Consider the following 17,038-nt stretch of genomic DNA (forward strand, 5'->3'; position numbering starts at 1 on the left):
TGAAAAACCACTTTTCGCACTTGTGTTAGTGTTGAAAAACCACTTTTCGCACTTGTGTTGGTGCAGGAAACCAGTTTTGCACTTGTATTAGTGTGGAAAAACCACTTATCGCACTTGTGTTAGTGTTGAAAAAACCACTTTTCCGACTTGTGTTAGTGTTGAAAAACCACTTTTCGCACTTGTGTTGGTGCAGGAAACCACTTTTGCACTTGTATTAGTGTGGAAAAACCACTTTTTGCACTTGTGTTAGTGTTGAAAAACCATTTTTCGCACTTGTGTTAGTGTTGAAAAACCACTTTTCGCACTTGTGTTGGTGCAGGAAACCACTTTTGCACTTGTATTAGTGTGGAAAAAACACTTTTTGCACTTGTGATAGTGTTGAAAAACCACTTTTCGCACTTGTGTTAGTGTTGAAAAACCACTTTTCGCACTTGTGTTGGTGCAGGAAACCACTTTTGCACTTGTATTAGTGTGGAAAAACCACGTTTGACACTTGTGTTAGTGTTGAAAAACCACTTTTCGCACTTGTGTTAGTGTTGAAAAACCACTTTTCGCACTTGTGTTAGTATTGAAAAACCACTTTTCGCACTTGTGTTAGTGTTGAAAAACCACTTTTCGCACTTGTGTTGGTGCAAGAAACCACTTTTGCACTTGTATTAGTGTGGAAAAAACACTTTTCGCACTTGTGTTAGTGTTGAAAAACCACTTTTTGCACTTGTGTTAGTGTTGAAAAACCACTTTTCGCACTTGTGTTAGTGTTGAAAAACCACTTTTCGCACTTGTGTTGGTGCAGGAAACCACTTTTGCACTTGTATTAGTGTGGAAAAAACACTTTTCGCACTTGTGATAGTGTTGAAAAACCACTTTTCGCACTTGTGTTAGTGTTGAAAAACCACTTTTCGCACTTGTGTTAGTGTTGGAAAACCACTTTTTGCATTTGTGTTAGTGTTGAAAAACCACTTTTAGCACTTGTGTTGGTGCAGGAAACCACTTTTGCACTTGTATTAGTGTGGAAAAAACACTTTTTGCACTTGTGATAGTGTTGAAAAACCACTTTTTGCACTTGTGTTGGTGCAGGAAACCACTTTTGCACTTGTATTAGTGTTGAAAAACCACTTTTCGCACTTGTGTTAGTGTTGAAAAACCACTTTTCGCACTTGTGTTAGTGTTGAAAAACCACTTTTCGCACTTGTGTTGGTGCAGGAAACCACTTTTGCACTTATATTAGTGTGGAAAAACTACTTGTCGCACTTGTGTTAGTGTTGAAAAACCACTTTTCGCACTTGTGTTAGTGTTGAAAAACCACTTTTCGCACTTGTGTTGGTGCAGGAAACCAGTTTTGCACTTGTATTAGTGTGGAAAAACCACTTATCGCACTTGTGTTAGTGTTGAAAAACCACTTTTCGCACTTGTGTTAGTGTTGAAAAACCACTTTTCGCACTTGTGTTGGTGCAGGAAACCACTTTTGCACTTGTATTAGTGTGGAAAAACCACTTTTTGCACTTGTGTTAGTGTTGAAAAACCATTTTTCGCACTTGTGTTAGTGTTGAAAAACCACTTTTCGCACTTATGTTGGTGCAGGAAACCACTTTTGCACTTGTATTAGTGTGGAAAAAACACTTTTTGCACTTGTGATAGTGTTGAAAAACCACTTTTCGCACTTGTGTTAGTGTTGAAAAACCACTTTTCGCACTTGTGTTGGTGCAGGAAACCACTTTTGCACTTGTATTAGTGTGGAAAAACCACCTTTCACACTTGTGTTAGTGTTGAAAAACCACTTTTCGCACTTGTGTTAGTGTTGAAAAACCACTTTTCACACTTGTGTTAGTGTTGAAAAACCACTTTTCGCACTTGTGTTAGTGTTGAAAAACCACTTTTCGCACTTGTGTTGGTGCAGAAAACCACTTTTGCACTTGTATTAGTGTGGAAAAACCACTTTTCGCACTTGTGTTAGTGTTGAAAAACCACTTTTCGCACTTGTGTTAGTGTTGAAAAACCACTTTTCGCACATGTGTTGGTGCAGGAAACCACTTTTGCACTTGTATTAGTGTTGAAAAACCACTTTTCGCACTTGTGTTGGTGCAGGAAACCACTTTTGCACTTGTATTAGTGTGGAAAAAACACTTTTTGCACTTGTGATAGTGTTGAAAAACCACTTTTCGCACTTGTGTTGGTGCAGGAAACCACTATTGCACTTCTATTAGTGTGGAAAAAACACTTTTCGCACTTGTGTTAGTGTTGAAAAACCACTTTTCGCACTTGTGTTGGTGCAGGAAACCACTTTTGCACTTGTATTAGTGTGGAAAAAACACTTTTCGCACTTGTGTTAGTGTTGAAAAACCACTTTTCGCACTTGTGTTAGTGTTGAAAAACCACTTTTCGCACTTGTGTTGGTGCAGGAAACCACTTTTGCACTTGTATTAGTGTGGAAAAAACACTTTTCGCACTTGTGTTAGTGTTGAAAAACCACTTTTCGCACTTGTGTTAGTGTGGAAAACCACTTTTCGCACTTGTGTTAGTGTTGAAAAACCACTTTTCGCACTTGTGTTGGTGCAGGAAACCACTTTTGCACTTGTATTAGTGTGGAAAAAACACTTTTTGCACTTGTGATAGTGTTGAAAAACCACTTTTCGCACTTGTGTTGGTGCAGGAAACCACTATTGCACTTGTATTAGTGTGGAAAAACCACTTTTCGCACTTGTGTTAGTGTTGGAAAACCACTTTTCGCATTTGTGTTAGTGTTGAAAAACCACTTTTCACACTGGTGTTGGTGCAGGAAACCACTTTTGCACTTGTATTAGTGTGGAAAAAACACTTTTTGCACTTGTGATAGTGTTGAAAAACCACTTTTCGCACTTGTGTTAGTGTTGAAAAACCACTTTTCGCACTTGTTTTGGTGCAGGAAACCACTTTTGCACTTGTATTAGTGTGGAAAAACCACTTTTCACACTTGTGCTAGTGTTGAAAAACCACTTTTTGCACTTGTGTTGGTGCAGGAAACCACTTTTGCACTTGTATTAGTGTGGAAAAAACACTTTTCGCACTTGTGTTAGTGTTGAAAAACCACTTTTCGCACTTGTGTTAGTGTTGAAAAACCACTTTTCGCACTTGTGTTGGTGCAGGAAACCACTTTTGCACTTGTATTAGTGTGGAAAAACCACTTTTCGCACTTGTGTTAGTGTTGAAAAACCACTTTTCGCACTTGTGTTAGTGTTGAAAAACCACTTTTCGCACTTGTGTTGGTGCAGGAAACCAGTTTTGCACTTGTATTAGTGTGGAAAAACCACTTATCGCACTTGTGTTAGTGTTGAAAAAACCACTTTTCCGACTTGTGTTAGTGTTGAAAAACCACTTTTCGCACTTGTGTTGGTGCAGGAAACCACTTTTGCACTTGTATTAGTGTGGAAAAACCACTTTTTGCACTTGTGTTAGTGTTGAAAAACCATTTTTCGCACTTGTGTTAGTGTTGAAAAACCACTTTTCGCACTTGTGTTGGTGCAGGAAACCACTTTTGCACTTGTATTAGTGTGGAAAAAACACTTTTTGCACTTGTGATAGTGTTGAAAAACCACTTTTCGCACTTGTGTTAGTGTTGAAAAACCACTTTTCGCACTTGTGTTGGTGCAGGAAACCACTTTTGCACTTGTATTAGTGTGGAAAAACCACGTTTGACACTTGTGTTAGTGTTGAAAAACCACTTTTCGCACTTGTGTTAGTGTTGAAAAACCACTTTTCGCACTTGTGTTAGTATTGAAAAACCACTTTTCGCACTTGTGTTAGTGTTGAAAAACCACTTTTCGCACTTGTGTTGGTGCAAGAAACCACTTTTGCACTTGTATTAGTGTGGAAAAAACACTTTTCGCACTTGTGTTAGTGTTGAAAAACCACTTTTTGCACTTGTGTTAGTGTTGAAAAACCACTTTTCGCACTTGTGTTAGTGTTGAAAAACCACTTTTCGCACTTGTGTTGGTGCAGGAAACCACTTTTGCACTTGTATTAGTGTGGAAAAAACACTTTTCGCACTTGTGATAGTGTTGAAAAACCACTTTTCGCACTTGTGTTAGTGTTGAAAAACCACTTTTCGCACTTGTGTTAGTGTTGGAAAACCACTTTTTGCATTTGTGTTAGTGTTGAAAAACCACTTTTAGCACTTGTGTTGGTGCAGGAAACCACTTTTGCACTTGTATTAGTGTGGAAAAAACACTTTTTGCACTTGTGATAGTGTTGAAAAACCACTTTTCGCACTTGTGTTAGTGTTGAAAAACCACTTTTCGCACTTGTGTTGGTGCAGGAAACCACTTTTGCACTTGTATTAGTGTGGAAAAACCACTTTTCACACTTGTGTTAGTGTTGAAAAACAACTTTTCGCACTTGTGTTGGTGCAGGAAACCACTTTTGCACTTGTATTAGTGTGGAAAAACCACTTTTCACACTTGTGTTAGTGTTGAAAAACAACTTTTCGCACTTGTGTTGGTGCAGGAAACCACTTTTGCACTTGTATTAGTGTGGAAAAACCACTTTTCGCACTTGTGTTAGTGTTGAAAAACGACTTTTCGCACTTGTGTTAGTGTTGAAAAACCACTTTTCGCACTTGTGTTGGTGCAGGAAACCACTTTTGCACTTGTATTAGTGTGGAAAAAACACTTTTCGCACTTGTGTTAGTGTTGAAAAACCACTTTTTGCACTTGTGTTAGTGTTGAAAAACCACTTTTCGCACTTGTGTTGGTGCAGGAAACCACTTTCGCACTTATGTTAGTGTTGAAAAACCACTTTTTGCACTTGTGATAGTGTTGAAAAACCACTTTTCGCGCTTGTGTTAGTGTTGAAAAACCACTTTTCGCACTTGTGTTGGTGCAGGAAACCACTTTTGCACTTGTATTAGTGTGGAAAAACCACTTTTCACACTTGTGTTAGTGTTGAAAAACCACTTTTCACACTTGTGTTGGTGCAGGAAACCACTTTTGCACTTGTATTAGTGTGGAAAAACCACTTTTGGCACTTGTGTTAGTGTTGAAAAACCACTTTTCGCACTTGTGTTAGTGTTGAAAAACCACTTTTCGCACTTGTGTTGGTGCAGGAAACCACTTTTGCACTTGTATTAGTGTGGAAAAACCACTTTTCGCACTTGTGTTAGTGTTGAAAAACCACTTTTCGCACTTCTGTTAGTGTTGAAAAACCACTTTTCGCACTTGTGTTAGTGTTGAAAAACCACTTTTCGCACTTGTGTTGGTGCAGGAAACCACTTTTGCACTTGTATTAGTGTGGAAAAAACACTTTTCGCACTTGTGTTAGTGTTGAAAAACCAGTTTTCGCACTTGTGTTAGTGTTGAAAAACCACTTTTCGCACTTGTGCTAGTGTTGAAAAACCACTTTTTGCACTTGTGTTGGTGCAGGAAACCACTTTTGCACTTGTATTAGTGTGGAAAAACCACTTTTCGCACTTGTGTTAGTGTGGAAAAACCACTTTTCACACTTGTGTTAGTGTTGGAAAACCACTTTTTGCATTTGTGTTGGTGTTGAAAAACCACTTTTCACACTGGTGTTGGTGCAGGAAACCACTTTTGCACTTGTATTAGTGTGGAAAAAACACTTTTTGCACTTGTGATAGTGTTGAAAAACCACTTTTCGCACCTGTGTTAGTGTTGAAAAACCACTTTTCGCACTTGTGTTGGTGCAAGAAACCACTTTTGCACTTGTATTAGTGTGGAAAAAACACTTTTCGCACTTGTGTTAGTGTTGAAAAACCACTTTTTGCACTTGTGTTAGTGTTGAAAAACCACTTTTCGCACTTGTGTTAGTGTTGAAAAACCACTTTTCGCACTTGTGTTGGTGCAGGAAACCACTTTTGCACTTGTATTAGTGTGGAAAAAACACTTTTCGCACTTGTGATAGTGTTGAAAAACCACTTTTCGCACTTGTGTTAGTGTTGAAAAACCACTTTTCGCACTTGTGTTAGTGTTGGAAAACCACTTTTTGCATTTGTGTTAGTGTTGAAAAACCACTTTTAGCACTTGTGTTGGTGCAGGAAACCACTTTTGCACTTGTATTAGTGTGGAAAAAACACTTTTTGCACTTGTGATAGTGTTGAAAAACCACTTTTCGCACTTGTGTTAGTGTTGAAAAACCACTTTTCGCACTTGTGTTGGTGCAGGAAACCACTTTTGCACTTGTATTAGTGTGGAAAAACCACTTTTCACACTTGTGTTAGTGTTGAAAAACAACTTTTCGCACTTGTGTTGGTGCAGGAAACCACTTTTGCACTTGTATTAGTGTGGAAAAACCACTTTTCACACTTGTGTTAGTGTTGAAAAACAACTTTTCGCACTTGTGTTGGTGCAGGAAACCACTTTTGCACTTGTATTAGTGTGGAAAAACCACTTTTCGCACTTGTGTTAGTGTTGAAAAACGACTTTTCGCACTTGTGTTAGTGTTGAAAAACCACTTTTCGCACTTGTGTTGGTGCAGGAAACCACTTTTGCACTTGTATTAGTGTGGAAAAAACACTTTTCGCACTTGTGTTAGTGTTGAAAAACCACTTTTTGCACTTGTGTTAGTGTTGAAAAACCACTTTTCGCACTTGTGTTGGTGCAGGAAACCACTTTCGCACTTATGTTAGTGTTGAAAAACCACTTTTTGCACTTGTGATAGGGTTGAAAAACCACTTTTCGCGCTTGTGTTAGTGTTGAAAAACCACTTTTCGCACTTGTGTTGGTGCAGGAAACCACTTTTGCACTTGTATTAGTGTGGAAAAACCACTTTTCACACTTGTGTTAGTGTTGAAAAACCACTTTTCACACTTGTGTTGGTGCAGGAAACCACTTTTGCACTTGTATTATTGTGGAAAAACCACTTTTGGCACTTGTGTTAGTGTTGAAAAACCACTTTTCGCACTTGTGTTAGTGTTGAAAAACCACTTTTCGCACTTGTGTTGGTGCAGGAAACCACTTTTGCACTTGTATTAGTGTGGAAAAACCACTTTTCGCACTTGTGTTAGTGTTGAAAAACCACTTTTCGCACTTCTGTTAGTGTTGAAAAACCACTTTTCGCACTTGTGTTAGTGTTGAAAAACCACTTTTCGCACTTGTGTTGGTGCAGGAAACCACTTTTGCACTTGTATTAGTGTGGAAAAAACACTTTTCGCACTTGTGTTAGTGTTGAAAAACCAGTTTTCGCACTTGTGTTAGTGTTGAAAAACCACTTTTCGCACTTGTGCTAGTGTTGAAAAACCACTTTTTGCACTTGTGTTGGTGCAGGAAACCACTTTTGCACTTGTATTAGTGTGGAAAAACCACTTTTCGCACTTGTGTTAGTGTGGAAAAACCACTTTTCACACTTGTGTTAGTGTTGGAAAACCACTTTTTGCATTTGTGTTGGTGTTGAAAAACCACTTTTCACACTGGTGTTGGTGCAGGAAACCACTTTTGCACTTGTATTAGTGTGGAAAAAACACTTTTTGCACTTGTGATAGTGTTGAAAAACCACTTTTCGCACCTGTGTTAGTGTTGAAAAACCACTTTTCGCACTTGTGTTGGTGCAGGAAACCACTTTTGCACTTGTATTAGTGTGGAAAAACCACTTTTCACACTTGTGCTAGTGTTGAAAAACCACTTTTTGCACTTGTGTTGGTGCAGGAAACCACTTTTGCACTTGTATTAGTGTGGAAAAAACACTTTTCGCACTTGTGTTAGTGTTGAAAAACCACTTTTCGCACTTGTGTTAGTGTTGAAAAACCACTTTTCGCACTTGTGTTGGTGCAGGAAACCACTTTTGCACTTGTATTAGTGTGGAAAAACCACTTTTCGCACTTGTGTTAGTGTTGAAAAACCATTTTTCGCACTTGTGTTAGTGTTGAAAAACCACTTTTCGCACTTGTGTTGGTGCAGGAAACCAGTTTTGCACTTGTATTAGTGTGGAAAAAACACTTTTTGCACTTGTAATAGTGTTGAAAAACCACTTTTCGCACTTGTGTTGGTGCAGGAAACCACTTTTGCACTTGTATTAGTGTGGAAAAAACACTTTTTGCACTTGTGATAGTGTTGAAAAACCACTTTTCGCACTTGTGTTAGTGTTGAAAAACCACTTTTCGCACTTGTGTTGGTGCAGGAAACCACTTTTGCACTTGTATTAGTGTGGAAAAACCACGTTTTACACTTGTGTTAGTGTTGAAAAACCACTTTTCGCACTTGTGTTAGTGTTGAAAAACCACTTTTCGCACTTGTGTTAGTATTGAAAAACCACTTTTCGCACTTGTGTTAGTGTTGAAAAACCACTTTTCGCACTTGTGTTGGTGCAGGAAACCACTTTTGCATTTGTATTAGTGTGGAAAAAACACTTTTCGCACTTGTGTTAGTGTTGAAAAACCACTTTTTGCACTTGTGTTAGTGTTGAAAAACCACTTTTCGCACTTGTGTTAGTGTTGAAAAACCACTTTTCGCACTTGTGTTGGTGCAGGAAACCACTTTTGCACTTGTATTAGTGTGGAAAAAACACTTTTCGCACTTGTGATAGTGTTGAAAAACCACTTTTCGCACTTGTGTTAGTGTTGAAAAACCACTTTTCGCACTTGTGTTAGTGTTGGAAAACCACTTTTCGCATTTGTGTTAGTGTTGAAAAACCACTTTTCGCACTTGTGTTGGTGCAGGAAACCACTTTTGCACTTGTATTAGTGTGGAAAAAACACTTTTTGCACTTGTGATAGTGTTGAAAAACCACTTTTCGCACTTGTGTTAGTGTTGAAAAACCACTTTTCGCACTTGTGTTGGTGCAGGAAACCACTTTTGCACTTGTATTAGTGTGGAAAAACCACTTTTCACACTTGTGTTAGTGTTGAAAAACAACTTTTCGCACTTGTGTTGGTGCAGGAAACCACTTTTGCACTTGTATTAGTGTGGAAAAACCACTTTTGGCACTTGTGTTAGTGTTGAAAAACCACTTTTCACAGTTGTGTTGGTGCAGGAAACCACTTTTTCACTTGTATTAGTGTGGAAAAACCACTTTTCGCACTTGTGTTAGTGTTGAAAAACGACTTTTCGCACTTGTGTTAGTGTTGAAAAACCACTTTTCGCACTTGTGTTGGTGCAGGAAACCACTTTTGCACTTGTATTAGTGTGGAAAAAACACTTTTCGCACTTGTGTTAGTGTTGAAAAACCACTTTTTGCACTTGTGTTAGTGTTGAAAAACCACTTTTCGCACTTGTGTTGGTGCAGGAAACCACTTTCGCACTTATGTTAGTGTTGAAAAACCACTTTTTGCACTTGTGATAGTGTTGAAAAACCACTTTTCGCGCTTGTGTTAGTGTTGAAAAACCACTTTTCGCACTTGTGTTGGTGCAGGAAACCACTTTTGCACCTGTATTAGTGTGGAAAAACCACTTTTCACACTTGTGTTAGTGTTGAAAAACCACTTTTCACACTTGTGTTGGTGCAGGAAACCACTTTTGCACTTGTATTAGTGTGGAAAAACCACTTTTGGCACTTGTGTTAGTGTTGAAAAACCACTTTTCGCACTTGTGTTAGTGTTGAAAAACCACTTTTCGCACTTGTGTTGGTGCAGGAAACCACTTTTGCACTTGTATTAGTGTGGAAAAACCACTTTTCGCACTTGTGTTAGTGTTGAAAAACCACTTTTCGCACTTCTGTTAGTGTTGAAAAACCACTTTTCGCACTTGTGTTAGTGTTGAAAAACCACTTTTCGCACTTGTGTTGGTGCAGGAAACCACTTTTGCACTTGTATTAGTGTGGAAAAAACACTTTTCGCACTTGTGTTAGTGTTGAAAAACCAGTTTTCGCACTTGTGTTAGTGTTGAAAAACCACTTTTCGCACTTGTGTTGGTGCAGGAAACCACTTTTGCACTTGTATTAGTGTGGAAAAACCACTTTTCGCACTTGTGTTAGTGTGGAAAAACCACTTTTCACACTTGTGTTAGTGTTGGAAAACCACTTTTCGCATTTGTGTTGGTGTTGAAAAACCACTTTTCACACTGGTGTTGGTGCAGGAAACCACTTTTGCACTTGTATTAGTGTGGAAAAAACACTTTTTGCACTTGTGATAGTGTTGAAAAACCACTTTTCGCACCTGTGTTAGTGTTGAAAAACCACTTTTCGCACTTGTGTTGGTGCAGGAAACCACTTTTGCACTTGTATTAGTGTGGAAAAACCACTTTTCACACTTGTGCTAGTGTTGAAAAACGACTTTTTGCACTTGTGTTGGTGCAGGAAACCACTTTTGCACTTGTATTAGTGTGGAAAAAACACTTTTCGCACTTGTGTTAGTGTTGAAAAACCACTTTTCGCACTTGTGTTAGTGTTGAAAAACCACTTTTCGCACTTGTGTTGGTGCAGGAAACCACTTTTGCACTTGTATTAGTGTGGAAAAACCACTTTTCGCACTTGTGTTAGTGTTGAAAAACCATTTTTCGCACTTGTGTTAGTGTTGAAAAACCACTTTTCGCACTTGTGTTGGTGCAGGAAACCAGTTTTGCACTTGTATTAGTGTGGAAAAAACACTTTTTGCACTTGTAATAGTGTTGAAAAACCACTTTTCGCACTTGTGTTAGTGTTGAAAAACCACTTTTCGCACTTGTGTTGGTGCAGGAAACCACTTTTGCACTTGTATTAGTGTGGAAAAACCACTTATCGCACTTGTGTTAGTGTTGAAAAACCACTTTTCGCACTTGTGTTAGTGTTGAAAAACCACTTTTCGCACTTGTGTTGGTGCAGGAAACCACTTTTGCACTTGTATTAGTGTGGAAAAAACACTTTTTGCACTTGTGATAGTGTTGAAAAACCACTTTTCGCACTTGTGTTAGTGTTGAAAAACCACTTTTCGCACTTGTGTTGGTGCAGGAAACCACTTTTGCACTTGTGTTAGTGTGGAAAAACCACTTTTCACACTTGTGTTAGTGTTGAAAAACCACTTTTCGCACTTGTGTTAGTGTTGAAAAACCACTTTTCGCACTTGTGTTAGTGTTGAAAAACCACTTTTCGCACTTGTGTTGGTGCAGGAAACCACTTTTGCACTTGTATTAGTGTGGAAAAACCACTTTTCACACTTGTGCTAGTGTTGAAAAACCACTTTTTGCACTTGTGTTGGTGCAGGAAACCACTTTTGCACTTGTATTAGTGTGGAAAAAACACTTTTCGCACTTGTGTTAGTGTTGAAAAACCACTTTTCGCACTTGTGTTAGTGTTGAAAAACCACTTTTCGCACTTGTGTTGGTGCAGGAAACCACTTTTGCACTTGTATTAGTGTGGAAAAACCACTTTTCACACTTGTGCTAGTGTTGAAAAACCACTTTTTGCACTTGTGTTGGTGCAGGAAACCACTTTTGCACTTGTATTAGTGTTGAAAAACCACTTTTTGCACTTGTGTTAGTGTTGAAAAACCACTTTTCGCACTTGTGTTAGTGTTGAAAAACCACTTTTCGCACTTGTGTTGGTGCAGGAAACCACTTTTGCACTTATATTAGTGTGGAAAAACCACTTTTCGCACTTGTGTTAATGTTGAAAAACCACTTTTCGCACTTGTGTTAGTGTTGAAAAACCACTTTTCGCACTTGTGTTGGTGCAGGAAACCAGTTTTGCACTTGTATTAGTGTGGAAAAACCACTTATCGCACTTGTGTTAGTGTTGAAAAACCACTTTTCGCACTTGTGTTAGTGTTTAAAAACCACTTTTCGCACTTGTGTTGGTGCAGGAAACCACTTTTGCACTTGTATTAGTGTGGAAAAACCACTTTTTGCACTTGTGTTAGTGTTGAAAAACCATTTTTCGCACTTGTGTTAGTGTTGAAAAACCACTTTTCGCACTTGTGTTGGTGCAGGAAACCACTTTTGCACTTGTATTAGTGTGGAAAAAACACTTTTTGCACTTGTGATAGTGTTGAAAAACCACTTTTCGCACTTGTGTTAGTGTTGAAAAACCACTTTTCGCACTTGTGTTGGTGCAGGAAACCACTTTTGCACTTGTATTAGTGTGGAAAAACCACTTTTCACACTTGTGTTAGTGTTGAAAAACCACTTTTCGCACTTGTGTTAGTGTTGAAAAACCACTTTTCGCACTTGTGTTAGTGTTGAAAAACCACTTTTCGCACTTGTGTTTTTTTTTTTTTTTTTTTTTTTTTTTTTTTTGTATACAATATCGAGGCTCGTGAAAGAGCGAACATTAATCACACAGAAAGACAAACCGACACATAAAACATATAACATAGGGAGCGGTAGACAAGATGGGGAGAGAGGGGGAAGGACACAAACACAACATTTGAGAGCAGGGACCGAGAGACATGGAGACATCGAGAGATCTGAGAGAGGGCGAGGGCTTTGGGGGGGGGGGGGGCGTGGGAAGGGGGCAGTGGGAGAGGTATAAAACATATGGACACTGCCAGGACTTCCAGCAAAGAAGTTGGAATTTCAAACAAGGTGGATCTGGGGTGAATTAGCGGGGGTAGAAAAGATCAAGGTTTTGGATGGGGGAAGATAAGAGATGGTGGTGAACAGCTGTTTTAAAGACCTGGAGGGAGGAGTGGGATTGAAGGGAGTGAGGGAGTTTGTTCCAGAGGCGGGAGAAAAGAGGAATGAAAGAGTGAAGGTGAGCGGAGAGCCGAGATTTCGGCAGTTTAACCATCAGAGGGTTGCTGGCAGATCTTGTGCGACCTGTAGGAATATTTGGGGGACAGAGCACAGAGAGAGCTGGGGGTGCAAGGCCGGAGAGGAGTCGGTAGAAGACAGAAAGACCACCTACCTGCCTGCGGTGAGTGAGTGAAAGGCCCTCAGAGATAGCTTCATCGCGGGAGATTCCAATAATTCTGAAAGCTTTGGTTTCAACAGCGTGAAGCCGAGCTAGGTGTGAGGCAGGAGCACCGGCCCATAGGGGAGAACTGTATTCCATTGAGCTGCGGATGAAAGGCTTGTATGTGGTGAGGAGCTCGGGTGTGCCGAGGAAGGACTTCGCACGACGGAGGATGCCCAGTCGGCGACTGGCTTTGGAGGCCAGCTTGGAAATGTGGTTTTCCCAAGAAAGATCATGGCAGATAGTGAGACCCAAAATCTTGAGCGACAGAACTTCTTGGAGAGGATTGTTGAGAAAGTAGATGGGAGGGTTGTCCAGTCGATCTTTTCGGAGAGACATAGTAAGAGTGTGAGATTTGTCAGGATTGAAAGACATGTTCCACTTGTTTGACCAGTCTGTGATTTTGTCCAGGTCTTCAGAGAGTGAGGAGGCAGCAGACTGCCGATCTGAGGGAAGAGGAATGGAGCGGCAGAGAGTGGAGTCATCAGCAAAGAGATAGAGAGGATTTTCGAGAGAGTCAGAGAGATCATTGATGAAGACCAGAAAAAGCACGGGGCCCAGAACACTGCCTTGGGGAACTCCAGCCTGAACAGGAAGAGGAGATGAGAGAAACCCATTCAGGGCCACACGTTGACAACGACTAGAGAGGAAGTCCGCCAGCCATGCGTGGAGATTTCCATGGATACCAAAGGAGGAGAGTTTGGTGAGCAGAGCGGGGTGCCAGACCGTGTCGAAGGCACGTGATATGTCGAGGGAGACAGCTCTAATTTCCTGTTTGGCATTGAGGACCTCCATCCATTGTTGAGACAGCAGAAGCAGCATGTCCAGAGTAGAGTGACCTGGTCTGAAGCCAAATTGATGATCAGAGATCAAGCCATTGGAGAAGAGGAAAGATTTCATATCAGAAGCAATGATGGATTCCATGACTTTGCTGATAATTGGGAGAAGGCTGATTGGTCTGTAGTTGCTAGGATCTGTTTTTGCACCTTTTTTGTGCAAAGCGGTGATGTTGGCTGATTTCCAAGCAGATGGCAGTTGACCTTGAGCAAAAGAGAGGGTGAAGAGAACAGAGAGAGGGTGAGATAGAGCAGCAGAGCAGGATTTTAGGACCCGTGGGCTGATGCTGTCGGGTCCAGTTGCAGAATCAGAGTCGAGGGTTGACAGAAACTTTTCCACCTTGTCAGGAGGAAAGGACACGGAGTCCAGGAGCAGCAGGGTACGACTGGGTATGGTGGGTACAGAGAGGGATGGGTTTGGGACACAAGATTTAGAGGCAAACACAGAGTTGAGGCATTCAGCTTTTTCACGTGCGGAGTCAGCTGTGTAGCCGTTTGAGGTAAGGGAGGGGATGGAGGGGGAACAAACACCAGAAACGGATTTGACCAGACGCCACCAGGATTTGGAAGAGGGAGACAGATAAGAGAGTTCGGTCTTGAGAACGGAGAGATATTGTTTCCTGGCTCTCCTGAGGGTGGACACACACTTGTTTCGGGCTTCGTGAAAGGAAATGAGATTTCCTTCCGTTGGATTTGCTTTCCAGGAGACGAAGGCAAGTTGTTTCTGGGCAACAGCCTCACCACAAGATTCCGTGTACCATGGACGGGAGGAAGGGTATGACAACTGAAGACGAGATGGGATAAATCTGTGCATGAGAGAGAGCAATTTACTTTGGAAGAATTCCCAGGATGAGTTGATGTCAGAGGTGGTAGAGATGGGAGACCAGTCCAGATGATTGATGGCTGCTTGAAGACCGTGCCAGTTGGCCTGAGTGAAATGCCAGACTCGTCGACGCTGAGCAGGCTCCCTGAGGATGGTCAGAGAGATGTCCACTTTAACAAGGACATGATCAGATGTTCCGATCGGAGCAGAAGAAGAGCAGCAGACATTTTCAGGGAAGTTAGTCATAACCAAGTCCAGAAGAGAAGATGTTCCGTTGACTGAGATCCGGGTCGGGAAATTGTCGGGAAATGTTAGTGTTGAAAAACCACTTTTCGCACTTGTGTTAGTGTTGAAAAACCACTTTTCGCACTTGTGTTGGTGCAGGAAACCACTTTTGCACTTGTATTAGTGTGGAAAAACCACTTTTCGCACTTGTGTTAGTGTTGAAAAACCATTTTTCGCACTTGTGTTAGTGTTGAAAAACCACTTTTCGCACTTGTGTTGGTGCAGGAAACCAGTTTTGCACTTGTATTAGTGTGGAAAAAAGACTTTTTGCACTTGTAATAGTGTTGAAAAACCACTTTTCGCACTTGTGTTGGTGCAGGAAACCACTTTTGCACTTGTATTAGTGTGGAAAAAACACTTTTTGCACTTGTGATAGTGTTGAAAAACCACTTTTCGCACTTGTGTTAGTGTTGAAAAACCACTTTTCGCACTTGTGTTGGTGCAGGAAACCACTTTTGCACTTGTATTAGTGTGGAAAAACAACGTTTCACACTTGTGTTAGTGTTGAAAAACCACTTTTCGCACTTGTGTTAGTGTTGAAAAACCACTTTTCGCACTTGTGTTAGTATTGAAAAACCACTTTTCGCACTTGTGTTAGTGTTGAAAAACCACTTTTCGCACTTGTGTTGGTGCAGGAAACCACTTTTGCACTTGTATTAGTGTGGAAAAAACACTTTTCGCACTTGTGTTAGTGTTGAAAAACCACTTTTTGCACTTGTGTTAGTGTTGAAAAACCACTTTTCGCACTTGTGTTAGTGTTGAAAAACCACTTTTCGCACTTGTGTTGGTGCAGGAAACCACTTTTGCACTTGTATTAGTGTGGAAAAAACACTTTTCGCACTTGTGATAGTGTTGAAAAACCACTTTTCGCACTTGTGTTAGTGTTGAAAAACCACTTTTCGCACTTGTGTTAGTGTTGGAAAACCACTTTTCGCATTTGTGTTAGTGTTGAAAAACCACTTTTCGCACTTGTGTTGGTGCAGGAAACCACTTTTGCACTTGTATTAGTGTGGAAAAAACACTTTTTGCACTTGTGATAGTGTTGAAAAACCACTTTTCGCACTTGTGTTAGTGTTGAAAAACCACTTTTCGCACTTGTGTTGGTGCAGGAAACCACTTTTGCACTTGTATTAGTGTGGAAAAACCACTTTTCACACTTGTGTTAGTGTTGAAAAACAACTTTTCGCACTTGTGTTGGTGCAGGAAACCACTTTTGCACTTGTATTAGTGTGGAAAAACCACTTTTGGCACTTGTGTTAGTGTTGAAAAACCACTTTTCACAGTTGTGTTGGTGCAGGAAACCACTTTTGCACTTGTATTAGTGTGGAAAAACCACTTTTCGCACTTGTGTTAGTGTTGAAAAACGACTTTTCGCACTGGTGTTAGTGTTGAAAAACCACTTTTCGCACTTGTGTTGGTGCAGGAAACCACTTTTGCACTTGTATTAGTGTGGAAAAAACACTTTTCGCACTTGTGTTAGTGTTGAAAAACCACTTTTTGCACTTGTGTTAGTGTTGAAAAACCACTTTTCGCACTTGTGTTGGTGCAGGAAACCACTTTCGCACTTATGTTAGTGTTGAAAAACCACTTTTTGCACTTGTGATAGTGTTGAAAAACCACTTTTCGCGCTTGTGTTAGTGTTGAAAAACCACTTTTCGCACTTGTGTTGGTGCAGGAAACCACTTTTGCACTTGTATTAGTGTGGAAAACCACTTTTCACACTTGTGTTAGTGTTGAAAAACCACTTTTCACACTTGTGTTGGTGCAGGAAACCACTTTTGCACTTGTATTAGTGTGGAAAAACCACTTTTGGCACTTGTGTTAGTGTTGAAAAACCACTTTTCGCACTTGTGTTAGTGTTGAAAAACCACTTTTCGCACTTGTGTTGGTGCAGGAAACCACTTTTGCACTTGTATTAGTGTGGAAAAACCACTTTTCGCACTTGTGTTAGTGTTGAAAAACCACTTTTCGCACTTCTGTTAGTGTTGAAAAACCACTTTTCGCACTTGTGTTAGTGTTGAAAAACCACTTTTCGCACTTGTGTTGGTGCAGGAAACCACTTTTGCACTTGTATTAGTGTGGAAAAAACACTTTTCGCACTTGTGTTAGTGTTGAAAAACCAGTTTTCGCACTTGTGTTAGTGTTGAAAAACCACTTTTCGCACTTGTGTTGGTGCAGGAAACCACTTTTGCACTTGTATTAGTGTGGAAAAACCACTTTTCGCACTTGTGTTAGTGTGGAAAAACCACTTTTCACACTTGTGTTAGTGTTGGAAAACCACTTTTCGCATTTGTGTTGGTGTTGAAAA

This window comes from Myxine glutinosa, chromosome 13 (genome assembly GCF_964187855.1).
Source record: "Myxine glutinosa chromosome 13, kmMyxGlut1.1, whole genome shotgun sequence".
In the NCBI taxonomy this organism is placed as follows: Eukaryota; Metazoa; Chordata; class Myxini; order Myxiniformes; family Myxinidae; genus Myxine; species Myxine glutinosa.